Source organism: Rana temporaria, chromosome 11 (genome assembly GCF_905171775.1).
Source record: "Rana temporaria chromosome 11, aRanTem1.1, whole genome shotgun sequence".
NCBI lineage: Eukaryota > Metazoa > Chordata > Amphibia > Anura > Ranidae > Rana > Rana temporaria.
In genome coordinates this window covers 128542936-128566344 of record NC_053499.1, presented here as the reverse complement: position 1 = coordinate 128566344, position 23409 = coordinate 128542936, and the positions used below count along the sequence as shown (strand labels likewise).

Sequence of the window (23409 nt, the reverse complement as noted above, 5' to 3'; positions counted from 1 at the left end):
GAGGGAGTTTGCGTAGTCGAGTCGTGAGTTGATGATTGTTCCAACCACTACTGCTGTGTCTTCTTTCGGGATAAAGGGGATGAGTCTAGGTAGCATGCGGAGCAGATGATGAGAGCTGCTGACGACTGATCCTATTTGTGCATCCATCGTCATGTCTGAGTCGAAGGTGACTCCGAGACTTTTGATTTTTTTGCTTGGTGCGATGGTTTGTCCGAGGATGGTGGGTGGTGTCCATGTGGTCCTAGAAATGGATTTCTTATTTGCGTGAAGGATGAGTAGTTCTGTTTTGGATCCGTTAAGTTTGAGGGAGCTTTCGGTCATCCAATTGTCGATCAGTGTGAGGCACTTTCCAAGTTCATGAAATTGGTCTTTTTTGTTGGTGATTCGAAGGTAAAGCTGCGTGTCGTCCGCATAGGAGTGGTAGCGCAGGTCCTGTTTGCTGATGATTTTGAGGAGCGGGCGGATGTAGATGTTGAAGAGTAGAGGTGAGAGGGGTGATCCTTGCGGGACTCCGCATGTGATGGTCCGTGTTTCTGATGTGAAATCTCCAAGTTTCACGGTCTGAGTGCGATTTTCCAGGAAAGATGCGAACCACGGTAGGGCTGCGTCAGAGACTCCTGCTACTTCTTTGAGTCGCGTGAGCAATATGTTGTGATCTACTGTGTCGAAGGCTGCACTAAGGTCCAGCAGCACTAGGAGACAGGATTCTCCGTCATCTGCTGCTTCAAGGGCGTCATCCCATATCTTGAGAAGAGACGTTTCTGTGCCGTGGCCTGGGCGAAAACCTGATTGTAGAGGATCTAGGAGTTTGTGGTCGTCCAGGTGGGGCTGGAGCTGTTGCACTACTGCTTTCTCCATGATCTTGGAGATCGTGTTCAGGCTTGTTACCGGTCTGCACTGGTTAGGGTCTTTCGGATCGAGGTTGGGCTTCTTTAAGAGGGGTTTTATTATGCCTTGTTTGAGGTTGTTCGGAACCATCCCTTCCCTGAATGATTGGTTTATGATGTGTGTTATGGTGGGTGCCAAGATGTCCGTGCATTCTTTCAAGAGTTTTGTCGGGATGATGTCGTTTGGGGATGTGTTGTCTCGGAGGCTTCCGATGATGTTTTTTGTGGTGTCGATAGTAATTGGGATCAGCTCGAAATTCATCGAAGTTTTGATGATTTCTTCTTCTTGCTGTATCTGAGTGGGGTCTGTGTTTTTTTTCTGTTGAACTGTTGCCCGAATCTTTTTGATTTTGTCGATAAAAAAGTCAGATAGTTCATTGCAGAATTCTTGTGTCTCACTTGCAGGGGGCTCCAAACAGGAGGGGTTCATAGCCTTAGAGACTAGTTTAAAAAGTTCCCGTGGATGGTTTATGGCTTTGGAGATGGTGTTTGCGAAATGGTCTTTTTTGGCTTTAAAGATCGCTTTGTGGTAATTTTTGGTGAGGGTTTTGTACTTTGTGAGGTTTTCTTTTGATGGGTTGCACTACAGTAGTACTAATTATTATCCAAACCATGGTTTCTTGATAAATAAGTATGCATTTTTTCTCAGTTTTTAATGGTATTCTGTACATGGTATATAAAGTCTCATGAACACAGGCTTTTGAGATCAGTTTTTGTGAATGTGAATTCATGGCAAACACGTGGTGGACTTATGGCAAACCAAATACATAATGAATGTTTCCAAACACATGACAAACAAAATGGTAAAATGCATCTCAAACATTTAAGCTTCATTCATTGGGAAGATCTGCAACCATTTTTTTTACTACTTTCTGTTCTGTACAGAGCCCCCCTTGGGATAAAAAACAAACAAAAAACTTCTCTGTATCATATTCTACCCATCATAAATCTAGGGGTCGGGAATGTGCATGACAATCAATTTCACTGCATGCTATGCACTTCTATACAGACAACACCCAGGAATGTGGATGAAATGAAGTGGCACATTTTTTTCTAGAGAAAAGGGAAGATTGTTATTTTATTTAACCACTTGCTTACTGGGCACATATACCCCCCTCCTGCCCAGGTGAAATTTCAGCTTCCGGCACTGCGTCGCTTTAACTGACAATTGCGATGTAGTGCGATGTGGCTCCCAAACAAAATTGACGTCCCTTTTTCCCCACAAGTAGAGCTTTCTTTTGGTGGTATTTGATCGCCTGTGCGGTTTTTATTTTTTTGCGCTATAAACAAAAAAGAGCGAAAATTTTGAAAAAAAATACAATATTTTTTACTTGTTGCTATAATAAATAGCCCAATTAAAAAAAAAAAAAAAAATTCTCAGTTTAGGCCGATACGTATTCTACATATTTTTGGTAAAAAAAAATCGCAATAAGCGATTGGTTTGCGCAAAAGTTATAGCGCCTACAAAATAGGGGACAGAATTTTTTTTTTTTTTTTTTTTTACTAGTAATGGCGACAATCTGCGATTTTTATTGGGACGGTGACATTATGGCGGACACATCGGACACATTTTTGGCGCCATTTACATTCATACTGCGATCAGTGCTATAAATATGCACTAATATCCCCTGCAAGATAACCTCTGTGAGGGGCTCATACTATCCTTCTACTCTAGATAACCTCTGTGAGGGGCTCATACTATCCTTCTACTCTAGATAACCTCTGTGAGGGGCTCATACTATCTTTCTACTCTAAATAACCTCTGTGAGGGGCTCATACGATCCTTCTACTCTAGATAACCTCTGTGAGGGGCTCATACTATCCGTCTACTCTAGATAACCTCTGTGAGGGGCTCATACTATCCTTCTACTCTAAATAACCTCTGTGAGGGGCTCATACTATCCTTCTACTCTAGATAACCTCTGTGAGGGGCTCATACGATCCTTCTACTCTAAATAACCTCTGTGAGGGGCTCATACTATCCTTCTACTCTAGATAACCTCTGTGATTGGCTCATACTATCCTTCTACTCTAAATAACCTCTGTGAGGGGCTCATACTATCCTTCTACTCTAGATAATCTCTGTGAGGGGCTCATACCATCCTTCTACTCTAGATAACCTCTGTGAGGGGCTCATACTATCCTTCTACTCTAGATAACCTCTGTGATTGGCTCATACTATCCTTCTACTCTAAATAACCTCTGTGAGGGGCTCATACTATCCTTCTACTCTAGATAATCTCTGTGAGGGGCTCATACCATCCTTCTACTCTAGATAACCTCTGTGAGGGGCTCATACTATCCTTCTACTCTAGATAACCTCTGTGAGGGGCTCATACTATCCTTCTACTCTAGATAACCTCTGTGAGGGGCTCATACTATCCTTCTACTCTATATAACCTCTGTGAGGGGCTCATACTATCCTTCTACTCTAGATAACCTCTGTGAGGGGCTCATACTATCCTTCTACTCTAAATAACCTCTGTGCGGGGCTCATACTATCCTTCTACTCTAGATAATCTCTGTGAGGGGCTCATACTATCCTTCTACTCTAAATAACCTCTGTGAGGGGCTCATACTATCCTTCTACTCTAGATAACCTCTGTGAGGGGCTCATACTATCCTTCTACTCCTAAATAACCTCTGTGAGGGGCTCATACTATCCTTCTACTCTAAATAACCTCTGTGAGTGGCTCATACTATCCCCCTTCTAGATAACCTCTGTGAGGGGCTCATACTATACTTCTACTCTACTACTTCTACTCTAGATAACCTCTGTGAGGGGCTCATACTATCCTTCTACTCTGTGAGGGTCTGTGAGACCTCTGTGAGGGTCTCATACTATCCTTCTACTCTAAATAACCTCTGTGAGGGGCTCATACTATCCTCCTACTCTAAATAACCTCTGTGAGGGGCTCATACGATCCTTCTACTCTAGATAACCTCTGTGAGAGGCTCATACTATCCTTATACTCTAAATAACCTCTGTGAGGGGCTCATACTATCCTTCTATTCTAGATAACCTCTGTGCGGGGCTCATACTATCCTTCTACTCTAAATAACCTCTGTGAGGGGCTCATACTATCCTTCTACTCTAGATAACCTCTGTGAGGGGCTCATACTATCCTTATACTCTAAATAACCTCTGTGAGGGGCTCATACTATCCTTCTACTCTAGATAACCTCTGTGAGGGGCTCATACTATACTTCTACTCTAGATAACCTCTGTGAGGGGCTCATACTATCCTTCTACTCTAGATAACCTCTGTGAGGGGCTCATACTATCCTTCTACTCTACATAATCTCTGTGAGGGGCTCATACCATCCTTCTACTCTAGATAACCTCTGTGAGGGGCTCATACTATCTTTCTACTCTAGATAACCTCTGTGAGGGGCTCATACTATCCTTCTACTCTAGATAACCTCTGTGAGGGGCTCATACTATCCTTCTACTCTAAATAACCTCTGTGAGGGGCTCATACGATCCTTCAACTCTAGATAACCTCTGTGAGGGGCTTATACGATCCTTCTACTCTAAATAACCTCTGTGAGGGGCTCATACTATCCTTCTACTCTAAATAACCTCTGTGAGGGGCTCATACGATCCTTCTACTCTAGATAACCTCTGTGAGGGGCTCATACTATCCTTCTACTCTAGATAACCTCTGTGCGGGGCTCATACTATCCCCCCTCTAGATAACCTCTGTGAGGGGCTCATACTATCCTTCTACTCTAAATAACCTCTGTGAGGGGCTCATACTATCCTTCTACTCTAGATAACCTCTGTGAGGAGCTCATACTATCCTTCTACTCTAGATAACCTCTATGAGGAGCTCATACTATCCCCCCTCTAGATAACCTCTGTGAGGGGCTCATACTATCCTTCTACTCTAGATAACCTCTGTGCGGGGCTCATACTATCCTTCTACTCTAAATAACCTCTGTGAGGGGCTCATACTATCCTTCTACACTAGATAACCTCTGTGCGGGGCTCATACTATCCTTCTACTCTAGATAACCTCTGTTCGGGGCTTATACGATCCTTCTACTCTAGATAACCTCTGTGAGGGGCTCATATGATCCTTCTACTCTAGATAACCTCTGTGAGGGGCTCATATGATCCTTCTACTCTAGATAACCTATGTGAGGGGCTCATACTATCCTTCTACTCTAAATGACCTCTGTCAGGGGCTCATACGATCCTTCTACTCTAGATAACCTCTGTGAGGGGCTCATACTATCCTTCTACTCTAGATAACCTCTGTGAGGGGTTCATACTATCCTTCTACTCTAGATAACCTCTGTGAGTGGCTCATACTATCCTTCTACTCTAGATAACCTCTGTGAGGGGCTCATACTATCCTTCTACACTAGATAACCTCTGTGAGGGGCTCATACTATCCTTCTACTCTAGATAATCTCTGTGAGGGGCTCATACTATCCTTCTACTCTAGATAACCTCTGTGAGTGGCTCATAATATCCTTCTACTCTAGATAACCTCTGTGAGGGACTCATACTATCCTTCTACTCTAGATAACCTCTGTGAGGGGCTCATACTATCCCCCCGTCTAAATAACCTCTGTGAGGGGCTCATACGATCCTTCTACTCTAAATAACCTCTGTGAGGGGCTCATACTATCCCCCCTCTAGATAAGCTCTGTGAGGGGCTCATACTATCCCCCCTCTAGATAAGCTCTGTGAGGGGCTCATACGATCCTTCTACTCTAAATAACCTCTGTGAGGGGCTCATACGATCCTTCTACTCTAGATAACCTCTGTGAGGGGCTCATACGATCCTTCTACTCTAAATAACCTCTGTGAGGGGCTCATACGATCCTTCTACTCTAAATAACCTCTGTGAGGGGCTCATACGATCCCCCCCTCTAGATAACCTCTGTGAGGGGCTCATACTATCCTTTTACTCTAAATAACTTCTGTGAGGGGCTCATACTATCCCCCCACTAGATAAGCTCTGTGAGGGGCTCATACTATCCCCCCTCTAGATAAGCTCTGTGAGGGGCTCATACTATGCCCCCCTCTAGATAACTCCGTGAGGTGGGCTCATACTATCCCCCCTCTAGATAACTCTGTGAGGGGCTCATACTATCCCCCCTCTAGATAACCTCTGTGAGGGGCTCATACTATCCCCCCACTAGATAAGCTCTGTGAGGGGCTCATACTATCCCCCCTCTAGATAAGCTCTGTGAGGGGCTCATACTATCCCCCCTCTAGATAAGCTCTGTGAGGGGCTCATACTATCCCCCCTCTAGATAACTCTGTGAGGTGCTCATACTATCCCCCCTCTAGATAACCTCTGTGAGGGGCTCATACTACCCCCCCTCTAGATAAGCTCCTACTATGGTTGTGTAGTATGTTTGCTCTGTGAGGTGTCACACTATTCCCATGTTGTTGTAGGTATGCTGAGGGCTGAACTGAATATTTTGGTTCTCCTTTTGCTGGGTGGCATCTATTGGTGTGTCACGTGATGCCGGTGCAGTGGGCGGGGTTTGTGCGGGGAAGGAGAAAGCAGGACGGAGTGAGGAGATCGGAGCAGATTAGATCGGGGGACACCGGGAGGGTGGGGGGGAGACGGTACCGGGGAGCACGGAGGAGGCTGAGCGGCATACGAGAGGAGGAGCCGGTGATGTGACTGAGTGAGTAATCCCCCATCTATGTTTTAGCCGGCTCTGTGCACACCAGATGCTGGGAATAGTTCCCGGAACCTCAGTCCTGCCCCCCGGCTGTGTCCGGTGTGCCCCGGTGAGGATGGCGGAGCCAGAAGTGTGCCCGGCCAAGATCTGCAGGAAACAGCTGTGCAGAACAAAGCTGGGGGAGAGGGGACTTGTTTATCCCGCAACGCTGCCCGGTACCGGGCGCTTATCACCATCATCACCACCGGGGGTCAGGAGGAGGTCAGTCCGGGGGATGTGTGACTCTTCCTGTGTGCTGAGATCACCATTCTACTCCACTGGAATGTCATTTCTACACACAACTTTATATGTGTGTGTATATTATATTTGAGATATATATATATATATATATATATATATATATATATATATATATAATAATTACAAGCACTATCTCCCCCCCACCAACACCAATGACTGGGAACTATCCCCCCCCCACCGACACCAATGACTGGGCACTATCACTCCCCCCCCCCCCACACCAATGACTGGGCACTGAATCCTCCCCCACACCAATGACTGGGCACTGTCCCTCCCCCGACGCCAATGACTGGGCACTGTCCCTCCCCCGACGCCAATGACTGGGCACTGTCCCTCCCCCGACGCCAATGACTGGGCACTGTCCCTCCCCCGACGCCAATGACTGGGCACTGTCCCTCCCCCGACGCCAATGACTGGGCACTGTCCCTCCCCCGACGCCAATGACTGGGCACTGTCCCTCCCCCGACGCCAATGACTGGGCACTGTCCCTCCCCCGACGCCAATGACTGGGCACTATCCCTCCCCCGACGCCAATGACTGGGCACTATCCCCCCACCAACACCAATGACTGGGCACTATCCCCCCACCAACACCAATGACTGGGCACTATTCCCCCCCCACCAACACCAATGACTGGGCACTATTTCCCCCCCCCCCCCCCCCCACCGACACCAATGACTGGGCACTATTCCCTCCCCCGACACCAATGACTGGGCACTATCCCTCCCCCCCACACCAATGACTGGGCACTGTCCCTCCCCCCCCACACCGACTGGGCACTGTCCCTCCCCCCCACACCAATGACTGGGCACTGTCCCTCCCCCCCCACACCAATGACTGGGCACTGTCCCTCCCCCCCACACCAATGACTGGGCACTATCTCTCCCCCCCCGACACCAATGACTGGGCACTATCCCCCCCCCCCGACACCAATGACTGGGCACTATCCCTCCCCCCCCCCCGACACCAATGACTGGGCACTATCCCTCCCCCCCCCCCCCCGACACCAATGACTGGGCACTATCCCTCCCCCCCCCCCCCGACACCAATGACTGGGCACTATCCCTCCCCCCCCCGACACCAATGACTGGGCACTATCCCTCCCCCCCCGACACCAATGACTGGGCACTATCCCTCCCCCCCCGACACCAATGACTGGGCACTATTCCTTCCCCCCGACACCAATGACTGGGCACTATTCCTCCCCCCCGACACCAATGACTGGGCACTATTCCTCCCCCCGACACCAATGACTGGGCACTATCCCTCCCCCCCGACACCAATGACTGGGCACTATCCCTCCCCCCCACACCAATGACTGGGCACTATTCCCCCCCCTCCCCCACGAACACCAATGACTGGGCGCTATCCCCCCCCCCCCGTCACGGACACCAGTGACTGGGCACTATCCCCCCCCCCCCCCCCACGGACACCAGTGACGGGGCACTATTCCGAACCAGCGGCTGCCATACACACGGGCCGAATGTTGGCCGTTTTCTAGAAGAAAGGAAGGACATTGGGCCTGTGTGTACTGGGCTTTAGTATCCATATCAATCGGTCAGAATTCACTTCACTGACGTCCGATCAATACAAGTTTGATTATGGATCCTGCACATGCTCCTTGCATCATTTTATTTAAAAGAGAAATACGGGATTGAAAAAAAAATAATAATCATGCTAACGTAGGCGGATGCTGCATCTGTCCTCTGCCGCCTCTCAAGCCTCGTACACACGATCGGATTTTCCCACAACAAATGTGTGATGGAAGGGTTTTGTCGGAAAATCCGACCCTTTTGTACGCTCCATCGGACAATTGTTGTCGGATTTTCTGACAACAAATGTGGGATAGCATGCTTTCAAATTTTCTGACGGCAAATGTGTGCCGTTGGATTATCCGATCGTGTGTAGACAAGTCCATCAGACTAAAATCCAAAGTACAAACATGCATGCTCCGAACCAATGCTCACCATAACACAACATTAGCAGCATTTGCCCAAAGGGTGGCGCTAAAGAGCTGAAAAACCACGTTGTTTCGTGTTTGTTAGCCAACAATTCTTTGGCGTTTGTATGCAAGACAAATTCCTGGCTAACGACCTTCGGACAAAAGTCCTACCCTTTGTCCGCAGAAAGTCTGATGGTGTGTATGAGGCTTAAGACTGAGAACTGAGTGATCAAAGACCTGCGATCGCTCAGTTTTCGGTCTTCAGCCTGCAGAGAGCTGGTGTCAGTCAAGTCAGTGGCTCTGTGCTCTGCCCCTCCAGTGCTCATTGAAGCGCTGGGCTGTGGAGGGAGTGGTAGATACAGCAGTGCGCAGAGAGGCTGAACCAGCTGCCCTCAGGCATCGGGGTGGATCCCGCATACTGCGCGTCACGAGTTGCCGAGAGAAGCCGAACGTTGGTGCGGCTCTATACGGCGCCTGCGCACCGACGTTCGGCTTCTCTCGGCAACTCATGACGCGCAGTATGCGCCGGTCGGAAGCACGTCAATCACAGCCTGTGATTAGGAACGCCCACTCCCGCGGGGCACTGATGGGCACATAGGCGGCACTGATGGGCACATAGGCGGCACTGATGGGCGGCACTGGGCACTCATAGGCGGCACAGATGGGCACTCATGGGTGGCACTGATGGATACTTATGGGTGGCACAGATGGGCACTGAGGTGGGCACTGTGGGGTGGCACTGATGGACACTGTGGGGTGGCACTGATGGACCCATTTGTGGGCACTGATTGTCATCTTTTTTTTTTTATTTTTTAATGGTTTTGTTTTTTTAAACTTTTTTTTTTTTTGTTGCCCTTCCCTGGTGGTCCAGTGTGGCGATCCGAGGGGGGGGCTGCGCTGATAAACAATCAGCGCGAACCCCCCTGTCAGGAGAGCCGCCGATCGGCTCTCCTCTACTCGCGTCTGTCAGACGCGAGTGAGGAAGAGCCATCATTGGCTCTTCCTGTTTACATCGTGATCAGCCGTGGTTGGACACGGCTGATCACGTGGTAAAGAGTCTCCGTGAGAGACTCTTTACCGAGATCGGTGTTGCGAGGTGTCAGACTGACACCCTGCAACAACGATCGCCGCGATGCGTGCCCCCGGGGGCGCGCAGCGGCTCAGAATCCTGAGGACGTCATATGACGTCCAGTCAGGATTCTACAACCACTTTGCCGCCGTCAATTTGTCATTGGCGGGCGGCAAGTGGTTAAAGTCGGGATCCCTCTGGAGTCTGGAGCCGCTGAGTGATGTCAGCCGACAGTGAACTTTAGCCTGCTGTCAGCTGAATATGGGTCACAGGAGTGCAGAACTAATGCCCCGTACACACGATCGGAAATTCCAACAGCAAAAGCCTGATGTGAGCTTTTGAACGGAAAATCCGACCGTGTGTATGCTCCATCGGACTTTTGCTGTCGGAATTTCCGCCAACAAAAGATTGAGAGCTGGTTCTCAAATTTTCAGACGGAAAATCCGATCCTCTGTAGCAATTTCGACTTTCTAACGCATGCTCAGAAACAATTGCACGCATGCTCGGAAGCATTGAACTTAATTTTCTCGGCTCGTCGTAGCGTTGCACGTCACCGCGTTCTTGGCGGTCGAACGTTCAGAGAGCTTTTGTGTGACCGTGTGTATGCAAGCCAAGCTTGAGCGGAATTCCGTCGGAAAAAACATCCAAGGTTTTCCCGACTGAAATTCCGATCGTATGTACGCGGCATGAGAGCGCAGCTGTGACGCACAGGTGAAGTAGGGCTAAAAGAGCTTTGGCCATACTTTTGAAAAGTTGTCTTGTTATATTGGCAAAGCTGCGGGTTGGTGGTACTGCTACTTTGCAGCATTGAAGTGTACTTTACTAGGTATTGGTGCAGTAAGTCCCCGTTCACATCTGTGCAAATTCACTTGTTTTGGCTTCTACTGTGTTTCCCTGAAAATAAGCCTGGGTCTTATATTAATTATGCCAACAAAAGACACAGTAGGGCTTATTTTCGGGGTAGGTCTTACCATGTAATGTGCTGTTTTCTCTCCCCCTCTCCCTCCCTGCCTGTCAGGAATCCCCAGTGTGACCTGAGTTAAAATGCTTGTACAATCCTATAATCCACTCTATTACAGTATTATATAATGTACAATGTGTGCGTTTCTGTAATATAATTGTGCCAAATACATTTGTTATAGCACCGCTCTGCACTTCTGTTACCCGCCGGAGCTCTCTTCCCCCGCAATTATATTACAGAAACACACATATTGTACATTATAAACTACTGTAATATAGTGGATTATAGGATTTTACAAGCATTTTTAACTCGGGCTTATTTTCGGGGTAGGGCTTATATTGCAGCCCTCCTGGAAAATAACGCTAGGTCTTATTTTCAGGGTAGGTCTTATTACATATTACTAAAGTGTGTCTTGGGGGCAGAAACATAGAGTACATTTTTTGGGTGCAGCCGTGTACATTTTGGCCCCATAGACTTCAATGGGAGAATGTGACAATTGCCTCCAGGAGAAGACGGCCTCTGCTCTGCATCATCCACACGTGTTCACATGAGCCTGAAGCAGAACAACTTCCCTTGATTTCTGTGATGATTTATCTTCTTGTAGTGAAGCATCAGATCTAGCTGCTGATGGAAGATTTTAACGCTCTGAAAATTAAAGTGGATGTAAACCCCAATTTTTTATTTTTTTTTGCTGTCACAATGTAGAGTATAAGATTTCCTATCATCTGAGCCCAGTCTTGCCACAAAGAGTTAATCCAGCTCTGAGCAATCCTCTTTTCTGAAGTCATGTGGTTACCGTATTTATCGGGGTATTGCGCGCTCCGGCGTATAGCGCGCACCCCTAAAGTGGACCGGCATTCCTGTAAAAAAAAGATTTTGGTACTTGCAGTTTTGGTGTCTTGCGCGGCGTCCATTGGCGGCCTCGTCGGGTCTGGCGTCCGTCTGCGTTTTCGGTGATGTCCTCCTCGTCGGGTCCGGCGTCCTTCTGCGGTGTCCTCCCCGCTCGATCCCTGCGCTGAGTTTGAACTACTGCGCCGGCATATACCGAGCGCAGTACACTCGTGTATAGTCAGGCAGGCTCGACTCCTCTCACGGTCACGTCCTGTGCGTCCTGTACATCCAGGACATGACTGCGAGAGAACCCGAGCCTGCCCGACTATACACGAGTGTACTGCGCTCGGCATATGCCGGCGCAGTAGTTTGAACTCGGCGCGGGTATCGGCGTATATCGCGCACCCATGATTTTGCCCTGAATTTCAGGGCAAAAAAGTGCACGGTATATGCCGATAAATACGGTACTTTTCGGGATTTTGATTGGATGTTAGTGATCATAGCAGAATTTTAGTGTAGAGGTGGGCGGGGAGTCTACTGACATCACGACTCCACCCACTAAGCTCTAGACCAGTGGTCTCCAAACTGCGGCACGGGGGCCGGATGTGGCCATTTTGCTTGCGTTCATCCGGCCCCTGGGGCACTATTTCCTTTACTGACATCAACAAAGGGGCAGAGTTCCAGACAATGACACCAACAAGGGGGGCCCAATGAGACCAATGATGGGGGACCTTTCCTCCCAATGACACCATTGATGGGGCACAATTCCTCTCACTGACACCAAAGACGGGAGCTTGTTTACGCCATCTGATGCTGGCACTTTTTCTACTCCCGATGGCCACAATCCGGCCCGCCTAAAGTCTGAAGGACAGTAAACTGGCCCCTAGTATAGAAAGTTTGGAGACCCCTGCTCTAGATAACAGACCCACCCACAGAATCTGCAGTTTTTCAGCTCTTATAACAGACAGAGGGGGGACATTTGACAGGTAAGGAGACATGCAGGAGGCGTCTATATCCTTGTAGATCAGCACTATGGCAGGAGATTATAAAGGATGAGAGAGGGTTCACATCCACTTTAAAACAAGAACAGGGGGTCCCCAACTTACAAACCACTCCTACCTACGAACCGGGCGCTGCAGGAACCCTCTGCCATTCTGCGCAAGCGCGGCCAGACAGAGCATCGGAAAATGTCAGCAACGTCCGTAATTATTTATTATTATTATACAGGATTTATATAGCGCCAACAGTTTTTGCATCGCTTTACAATATAAAAGGGAGACAATACAGTTACAATACAATAAAATACAAGAGGATTAAGAGGACCCTGCTCAGAAGAGCTTACACTCTAATAGGGTGGGGCAGGTGGTACAAAAGGTTGTAACTGTGGGGAAGGGGCTGAGGGAAGTGGTAAAAGATTAGTTGGAGACGTGATGGGCTTCCCTGAAGAGGTGAGTTTTCAGGGATCGCCTGAAGGTAGCAAGAGTTGGGGATAGCCAGACAGGTTGAGGTAGTGAGTTCCAGAGGATGGGAGAGGCTCTGGAGAAATCCTGGAGACGAGCATGGGAGGAGGAGACGAGAGAGCTTGACAGTAGGAGGTCTTGAGAAGAGCGGAGAGGGCGGTTTGGGATATGTTTGGAGACAAGATTGGAGATGTAGCTCGGGGCAGAGTTGTGTATGGCGTTGTAGGTTGTGGTTAGTATTTTGAATTTAATTCGCGGGGTTATAGGGAGTTAATGTAATTGGCCGCGCATGCGCAGAACGGCATTCGGCGGAACATCAGAAATGTCCGTACATGTGCAGCCGACTTACGAACATTTCCGGATTACAAACGGGAGGAAAGTCCCTAACGGGTTCGTAACCCGGGACCCCCTGTACAAGAAATCTATGTACACATCTAAAATGCCATGCTTGGAATAAGTATCACATCTGGGTAGCTGTTTACATGCCGGGTATGAGATAAACAAGGCTTTTCATAGCAGAATGAGATAAAATCTTAATAAAGGCCAATGCCAGTGCTTTGATACATCGGGGTAATGACTGCCGTCCTGTGTGAAAGGGACATTACGACACCCTTTCATTGTTGGGCTCCTGCAGAACCTGAGTATAGATGTCTGTCTGTACCGCCTGTATCAGCAGACCGTAAAGGCCCATACACACGATCGATTATTCCGACAACAAGTGTGATGGAAGGATTTTGTTGGATAATCCTATCGTCTGTATGTTCCATCGGACAATTGCCGGAATTTCGGACAATAAATGTTAGATGGTCATGCTCTCAAACTGCCCGACAACAAATGTCGGAAAATCCGATTGTGTGTGTACACAAGTCCTTCGGACTAAAATCCAAAGTACAAACACGCATGCTCCGAACCAATGCTAACCATCAGACAACATTAGCAGAAGTTGCCCAAAGGGTGGCGCTAAAGAGCTGAAAAACCGTGTATGTTGGCTGAAAAAGTTCTGCCGTTTTGTATGCAGAACAAGTTCACGGCCAATGCCCTTCGGACAAAAATCGACGGATTTGTCCGATGGAAATTCAATCGTGTGTAGGAGGCTTTACTGCCACCATTGTATTCTACAGGGTCTCTGCATTCAGAAAATATATAATGTTCTGGGGACTTTAACTACTTGCCGACCAGCCGCCGTTGTTTTACGGCGGCAGATCGGCTCTCTCGCAGGCCACTAGGGGCGCCCTCCCGGCGGGCTCAAACGCCGCCGGGCACACGCGATCGCTCGTTACAGAGCGAGGACCGGGAGCTGTGTGTGTAAACACACAGCTCCCGGTCCTGTCAGGGAGAGAAATGCTAATCTTCTGTTCATACAATGTATGAACAGAGGATCAGTCATTTCCCCTAGTGAGGCCACCCCCCCTACAGTTAGAACACACCCAGGGAACATACTTGACCCCTTCCCCGCCCCCTAGTGTTAATCCCTTCCCTGCCACTGGCATTATTATAGTAATCCAATGCATTTTGTAGCACTGATCGCTATAAAAATGCCAATGGTCCCAAAAATGTGTCAAAAGTGTCCGAATGTGTCCGCCATAATGTCGCGGTACCGAAAAAAATTCACTGATCGCCGCCATTACTAGTAAAAAAAAATGCCATAAAAATACCCCCTATTTTGTAAACGCAATAACTTTTGCGCAAACCAATCAATAAACGCTTATTGCGTTTTTTTTTTTTTTTTTTTTTACGAAAAATATGTAGAAGAATACGTATCGGCCTAAACTGAGGGAAAAAAAAGTTTTTTTTATATATATTTTTGGGGGATATTTATTATAGCAAAAAGTAAAAAATATAAATTTTTCAAAATTGTCGCTCCATTTTTGTTTATAGCGCAAAAACTAAAAACCGTAGTGGTGATCTAATACCACCAAAATAAAGCTCTATTTGTGGGGGGAAAAAAAGGACGCCAATTTTGTTTGGGAGCCACGTCGCACGACTGCGCAATTGTCAGTTAAAGCGACGCAGTGCTGAATCGCAAAAAGTGCTCTGGTCCTTGACCAGCAATATGGTCCGGGGGTTAAGTGGTTAAGTAACTATGAAACCCAAACTGCAGATTTTTAACGTGTGTGTGTGTGTGTGTGTGTGTGTGTCTATGGAAAAATTGCTCTAGGGGGGACGTGGCTAAGAATATCTCTTTTTCTATCACCCTTCATCTTCCAACTGTCATTTCTACAGGCAGTGGTTTGTAAATTGCATAAGGATTCTGGGACAAGAAATGTTCTTTCTAGTGCACTTTTCCTGTTCAATATATTTATTTTAAACAAACAAGTAGAAATGATATGACTGTCAATGACGAAGGTCATAAGGTATAGGACAAAGTAATGAGCGCTCCCGGATAGCATAGCGAGCAAAGTCAGATATAACGTAACATATGTTTGGTTTCCTGATGAGGTGGCAGTACAGGCAGGTCTGTCCTCAGTCGTGAAATAATAGTCGTCGTATAAACTCGTCTAACCATGCAGATGAAAATTAGAGTAAGAAAAGTTGAAGATAGGAAAAAATATTTAGTGGGAAATAGCGGGGTTTCCCAGGGGTCATTGCACACAATGAAAAGAATAGACCACGTCTTAATTGGGTCTTACCATGGCTTGTTTTTATCAAAGATTGTATGGCTCAGAACAGTGGTCTTAAAGTGGATGTAAACACAGTGTGACCGACTCTCAATGGAGCCGGTTCACACATATACGGAGCGGATTACAAAAGGGTCCTGGGATTTTTTGGGGTCTGGTTCAGTGAATGGGAACACACCGGACACTGGGCACGAAACCATGGCCGCACATATGTGAACCTAGCCTTAAAAGAGAAGTATGGGATTTTTATTCCATAATTATACTTACCTAGGTGGATGTTGCATCTGTCCCCAGCCACCTCTGCACTGAGAACTGAGAGATAGAACATAGTCAATGGCTCGGTTCTTTCACCTCCACAAGTGGAGAGCAGCTGTCTGTCAGTCAGCAGCAGGAAACATTCTGCCAAGAATCCCGACGAGAAAAGAGAGAGCAGGTTCTATATTTTTCTCATTGGGATTGCCGGCAGTTTTCTCGACGAGAAAGCATACACGCGCACAGTTTTCACAGCAAAAAGCTCTCCCAGCAGCTTTAGGGTCCTTTCACACTAGCGGACCGTTCGTCCGCTCATTACAAGTCCGTTAACGGACTTGTAATGAATCCCTATGGGATCGTGTCCGTTAGCGGATGGAGCATCCGCTAGCGTCCGCGTCCGTCGGGATCCGCTTTTGCGAACGGAAGAAACCCTATTTTTCTTCCGTTCGCCGGAACGGATCGGATGCAGACGGACAGACGGTCCGTCTGCATCCGATCCCCCATAGGGGAGAGCGGAGCAGAGACAGGGCGGTCTCTGCACTGTGTGCGGGCACCGCCCTATCCGCCGACAGCTCAGCGGGGATCCCCGCTGAGCTTTGGCGGACACACGGAGCGGACCCAGAAACGGTCCGCTCCGCGTGAAAGAGCCCTTAGTGTTGAGAAAAACGGTCGTGTGTACGAGGCTTAAAGTGGATGTAAACCCGAGAATTTTTTTTTTTTATGTCACAATGTACAGAATAAGATTTCCTATCATCTGTGCCCAGTCTTGCCACACAGAGTTAATCCAGCTCTGAGCAATCCTCTTTTATTGTTCAGTGAAAATGAACAGACTTCCAGATAAAAACCTGTCTAAATAAAAAGTCCTTTCCGTCCCCTTGCTTCGAGTGACATACATTACCTCTCACAATGAACTGTGGATCCCCCCCCCATATTATGATAAACATCCAGGAATGTGCATGTGTCCAAGCTAGTGCACGAGATATGTAAAAACCCTGTCAATTTTCATTGAACAATAAAAGAGGATTGCTCAGAGCTGGATTAACTCTTATACTCTTATTAAATCTTCTACTCTACATTGTGACATCACTTTTAAGCCTCGTACACACGACCGTTTTTCTCGACAATAAAGCTGCTGGGAGAGCTTTTTGCTGTGAAAACTGTGCGCGTGTATGCTTTCTCGTCGAGAAAACTGCCGGCAATCCCAATGAGAAAAATATAGAACCTGCTCTCTCTTTTCTCGTCGGGATTCTTGGCAGAATGTTTCCTGCTGCTGACTGACAGACAGCTGCTCTCCACTTGTGGAGGTGAAAGAACCGAGCCATTGACTATGTTCTATCTCTCAGTTCTCAGTGCAGAGGTGGCTGGGGACAGATGCAACATCCACCTAGGTAAGTATAATTATGGAATAAAAATCCCATACTTCTCTTTTAAGGCTAGGTTCACATATGTGCGGCCATGGTTTCGTGCCCGGGGTCCGGTGCGTTCCCGTTCACTGAACCAGACCCCAAAAAATCCCAGGACCCTTTTGTAATCAGCTCTGGATATGTGTGAACCGGCTCCATTGAGAGTCGGTCACACTCTCCTGTCCTTCGAATTGAAAAGCGCATCCAATTCGCACATATGTGAACCTAACCTGAAGGCCGTTATTACCTGTAGCAAGCTAAAACACTTTTCATACAGTAAGACCCGTGGTGACCTCCTCCTAATATAGCATCTGGCTAAACTGTGAACCGCGTCCTATGATTTCTGTGTGAGTTGAACACGTTCATACAGCCTGGAGCGAAATACTTCGGTTCCTTTCACACATGCCGCCAGGACAAAGTAAAAACAGATGGTGGAGTTGCATTGTTGCCGCTCCCTGACACTCACCTACAGGCTGACTTGGTGCATCTCGAGTCCATACACATTGCAATTCCGTAATACTACAGGCAGCAGCGGTGGTCAATCTCTCCTATGTAACTGAATGGGGTCGTGCTGTAAACTGAATTCGAACACTTGGATTGTAGATAATGGCCGTTCCAGCAATGCAAACCTGACATTCTGCAATAATAAAAAAAAAAAAGCCTAAAAAAACCAAAATAAACCAGACATCAGGAGGGGGCAGTAAAAACTACTAGTTTGGAAGGAGCCTTCTACTGTGTGGGTGACGTGGTCCTCAATGTAACAGGTTGTAATGTTCTAGTGTTCAGTTTACACCACGATTTCTGTGTTCCAGATACATTTCTGCATTTTTTGAATTGATCAGGAACATGCTGCCCGTCCCCGTGGGACTCACTTGTGATTGGGGTGCAGTGCAATCTCAGCCCCTTCATTTTATGGGCTGAAATTTTACCAGACAGCAAAAGAAGTGCAAGAGTGTCATTAAGTTGGTATTGACACCCGCTGAAGATTGCAATGCGTTTTGAATGTAGTGTGTGAAGCGCACACGGGAAAACACAGGTTTCCTGCACCGCGTTCTGGTATGAATTGGCCCTAATTAAAGCGGGGGTTCACCCAAAAATATTTTTTTTGTATTTGCTTCTAGCAGAGCATATTAAGGACAATAAATTTCGGCAGTTTTTTTTTTTCTTGGTACATACCTTTATATCCTGATGTTGTCCAGGGCTTCCGGGTTCCGATGACTGCTTGACTGGGCGTTCCTATCCTTCCGTACGATGATTGACGTCTTGTGAAACAGGTGACCTGTCGCACAACGCGCGTCACCAGATGTCGAGAAAGAGCCGAGCTGCGAGTCGGCACTATACGGCGCCTGCGCAGTCAGCTCTACACGGCAGGCGCCGTATAGTGCCGATTTTTAGCTTGGGTATTTCTGGAAATCTGGTGACGCGCGTTGTGCGACAGGTCACCCGCAGTCATCGGAACCCTGAGGCTGGGATAGGAACGCCCAGTCCCGGAGTCGTCAGAACGCGGAAGCCCTGGACAAAATCCGGATATAAAGGTAAGTACAGAGCAAAAAAAAAAAAACTGAAATGAAATGTCCTAACTATTGTACTTTTTAATTTAAAAAAATCATTTTTAGGGTGAACCTTCACTTTAAGGACGTGCATTCTGGTGTGTTTTTGCTGCATTTCAGATGCGTTCCATTAGGGGTGCACTGGATCAAAAAACTCAAGGTTCGGATCGTCCCTCGCATCAGAGTATCGGATCATTTTTTGGATCAGTGGGATCCCCCACTGGAATGTCCACATCTCTCCCCGCCCACTGGAATGTCCACATCTCTCCCCCCACCCACTGGAATGTCCACATCTCTCCCCCCACCCACTGGAATGTCCACATCTCTCCCCCCGCCCACTGGAATGTCCACATCTCTCCCCCCCACCCACTGGAATGTCCACATCTCTCCCCCCGCCCACTGGAATGTCCACATCTCTCCCCCCGCCCACTGGAATGTCCACATCTCTCCCCCCGCCCACTGGAATGTCCACATCTCTCCCCCCACCCACTGGAATGTCCACATCTCTCCCCCCGCCCACTGGAATGTCCACATCTCCCCCCCCCCCCCACTGGAATGTCCACATCTCTCCCCCCCCCCCCCCGCCCACTGGAATGTCCACATCTCTCCCCCCCACCCACTGGAATGTCCACATCTCTCCCCCCCACCCACTGGAATGTCCACATCTCTCCCCCCCCCCCCCCGCCCACTGGAATGTCCACATCTCTCCCCCCACCCACTGGAATGTCCACATCTCTCCCCCCGCCCACTGGAATGTCCACATCTCTCCCCCCCACCCACTGGAATGTCCACATCTCTCCCCCCGCCCACTGGAATGTCCACATCTCTCCCCCCGCCCACTGGAATGTCCACATCTCTCCCCCCGCCCACTGGAATGTCCACATCTCTCCCCCCCACCCACTGGAATGTCCACATCTCTCCCCCCGCCCACTGGAATGTCCACATCTCTCCCCCCGCCCACTGGAATGTCCACATCTCTCCCCTAGCCCACTGGAATGTCCACATATCTCCCCCCACCCACTGGAATGTCCACATATCTCCCCCCACCCACTGGAATGTCCACATATCTCCCCCCACCCACTGGAATGTCCACATATCTCCCCCCACCCACTGGAATGTCCACATATCTCCCCCCACCCACTGGAATGTCCACATCTCTCCCCCCCCCCCCCCCGCCCACTGGAATGTCCACATCTCTCCCCCCGCCCACTGGAATGTCCACATCTCTCCCCCCACCCACTGGAATGTCCACATATCTCCCCCCGCCCACTGGAATGTCCACATCTCTCCCCCCCCGCCCACTGGAATGTCCACATCTCTCCCCCCGCCCACTGGAATGTCCACATCTCTCCCCCCCGCCCACTGGAATGTCCACATCTCTCCCCCCCCGCCCACTGGAATGTCCACATCTCTCCCCCCCCCGCCCACTGGAATGTCCACATCCCCCCCCCCCCCCCCCTGGAATGTCCACACCCCCCCCCCCCCCGCCCACTGGAATGTCCACATCTCTCCCCCCCCCGCCCACTGGAATGTCCACATCTCTCCCCCCCCGCCCACTGGAATGTCCACATCTCTCCCCCCCCCGCCCACTGGAATGTCCACATCTCTCCCCCCCCGCCCACTGGAATGTCCACATCTCTCCCCCCCCGCCCACTGGAATGTCCACATCTCTCCCCCCCCGCCCACTGGAATGTCCACATCTCTCTCCCCCCCCGCCCACTGGAATGTCCACATCTCTCTCCCCCCCCGCCCACTGGAATGTCCACATCTCTCCCCCCCCCCGCCCACTGGAATGTCCACATCTCTCTCCCCCCCCGCCCACTGGAATGTCCACATCTCTCCCCCCCCCCGCCCACTGGAATGTCCACATCTCTCCCCCCCCCCCCCCCCCCCCCCCGCCCACTGGAATGTCCACATCTCTCACCCTGCCCAACTGTAATGTCCACATCTAGGCCACCGCCGGGTGTACCAAGTTGGCAGCCGCAGCGCATCACGTGGTGTGCCGATCCAAACATGTTGACCCGTTCAGATTATGGATCACTACGTTCCATACAGAAAAAAGACAATATTGACTACTTTTGTTGACGGCATTGGTGTGAACTAAGGCCATTGGAATCCATGATAAACATTGCCCATGCAGAATTCTGCTGCTAGACTAAAGCCTGGTACACACGATCGGATTTTCCGACAACAAATGTGTGATGGAAGGGTTTTGTCGGATAATCCGACCGTTTGTACGCTCCATTGGACAAGTGTTGCCAGAATTTCCGACAACAAATGTTTTATAGCATGCTTTCAAATTTTCCGACAACAAATGTGTCTTGTCGGATCATCCGATCGTGTGCACACAAGTCTGTCGGAAACAAATCCAAAGTACAAACACGCATGCTCAGAACCAATGCTAAGCATAAGACAACGTTGGCAGAAGTTGCTCAAAGGGTGGCGCTAAAGAGCTGAAAAACCACGTAGTTTTGTGTATGTTGGCTGAAAAAGTGATGCCGTCTGTATGTTCACGGCCAGTGCCCTTCGCACAAAATTCCACGGATTTGTCCGATGAAAATCCAATCGCGTGTACGAGGCTTAAAGGGGTTGTAAAGGTTTGTTTTTTATTTTCTAAATAGGTTCCTTTAAAGGGGTTGTAAAAGTATGTGTTTTTTCACCTTCATGCATAAAATCTCATCGTTAGGGCTCGGCTCATTCACTGGATGATTGAAAGCAGCGCAGCCATTGGCACGGCCGAGTATCACGGCTATATCACGGGAGAGCACCCGCAAGAACTTTCCACCATGCCCCCATCATCCGAGCCGTTCTGGCTGGGGGTTAGTCAGTGTGCTCGCCCCCTCCCTTGGGACTACATCCCTGTGGGGAGACACTGAACACAGCGGGATGTAGTCCCAAGGGAGGGGGAGAGCACGCTGACTAACCCCCAGCCAGAACGGCTTGGATGATGGGGGCAAGCTTACCGAGGAGAAACGGGAAGTGAGAAATTCAGACAAAGGAAAAAAAACATTTAGAAGGGAAATCAAAGGAAAAGGTAAGTGAACCAACAATGCACTAGCTTAAAGGAATCTATTTAGAACATAAAAACTAACCTTTACAACCCCTTTTAATACACCTTAACCAGTTTGTGACTGCTGCTCTCCTCTGCCAATCCCTTCACTGGCTTCCACTACCCCAATGTATAAAGTTCTAAATACTAACTGCAACATACAAGGTCATCCACAACCTCGCCCCCAGTTACATCTTTAATCTCATTTGCAGATATTGCCCAAATCGTCCTCTCCGCTCCTCCAAAGACCTCCTGCTCTCTAGCTCCCTTGTTACCTCCTCCCATGCTCGCCTCCAGGTATTCTCCAGAGCCTCTCCCATCCTTTGGAACTCCCTGCCCCGGTATGTCCGGTCAGCCCCTACCCTGTCCGCCTTTAGGCGATCCCTGAAAACTCACTTATTCAGGGAAACCTACCCCACCTAATATCTGTACCCGAGCCACCCCCATCAGATCACCCCCCATCAGATCACCCCCCATCAGATCACCCCCCATCAGATCACCCCCCATCAGATCACCCCCCATCAGATCACCCCCTGCAGGTATTCTGTTTTGTAACACTTCCTTCCCTTTTAGATTGTAAGCTCCATGAGCAGGGCCCTCCTGTGCCTTCTGTATTGTAATTGTACTGTCCCCCCTCTACATTGTAAACTGTTGGCGCTATATAAATCCTGTATAATAATAATACAGAATAAAACGCACTGAACCAACCCTAAGGCCAGATTCACACAGTTACTTTGTAGTAAAGCATGTTGTGCATGTTGGTGTGCTGCATTGCTATTCATTGTGAATGCACCTTTATTGTGGTGCCTTTGCCTATGTCGGCTTATTGCAACTAATGGGTTGTCTTATCACAACATATTGGCAAACCGACATTATTGCACCGCATCAGTGTACATCCATCCTAATGGGCCGTTTGGCAGAGGAACTTTTTTGTAGGAATCTGTTTATGAGGTCCCACAGAACTTCCTCTGCATTGCCAATCCTATTATTGGGAGCGCTGTAATCCTGGGACAGATGGCATCCCAGAACAATGGACAAGTGACAATGCAGCACTAGAAGCTCAGGGGGGATGGTGTCCTCTATCTGGGCGTGTCTCTAGACAGGTGGCCCTTGTTTTTTCAGTTGATCATTCAGAAAGCATACAGGGAAGTCCTAGATATTCCCGGGCTTCCTCATTTGTAGATAACAAAAGACTGCATGGTAAATAAGGACTTGTTTACACTGCTGAGATGAAAACAGTCTCTTTGTTTTTCTTTTTCTTTCTTTTCTTCCTTTCCTATCTTTTCTTTCCTTTCTTTCCTTTCTTTTTTTTCTTTTTCTTTTCTTTTTCTTTTTTTTCTTTCTTTTTCTTTTCTTTCTTTCTTTCTTTTTCTTTCTTTTTCTTTCTTTTTCTTTTTTTCTTTCTTTCTTTCTTTCTTTTTCTTTCTTTTTCTTT

General features: G+C 48.5%; 1 protein-coding gene across 1 annotated transcript in view; it reads left to right on the top strand.

The window, feature by feature from the left end:
• The first annotated feature begins 6454 nt into the window (after positions 1-6454).
• The window catches only part of SLC7A6 (solute carrier family 7 member 6), an 82510-nt gene continuing 65555 nt past the window's right edge, over positions 6455-23409 (top strand). Inside the window, exon 1 of the mRNA XM_040329113.1 lies at positions 6455-6542. The gene's annotated coding sequence lies outside the window, so the exon portion shown is untranslated. The remainder of the gene's footprint in view (positions 6543-23409) is intronic.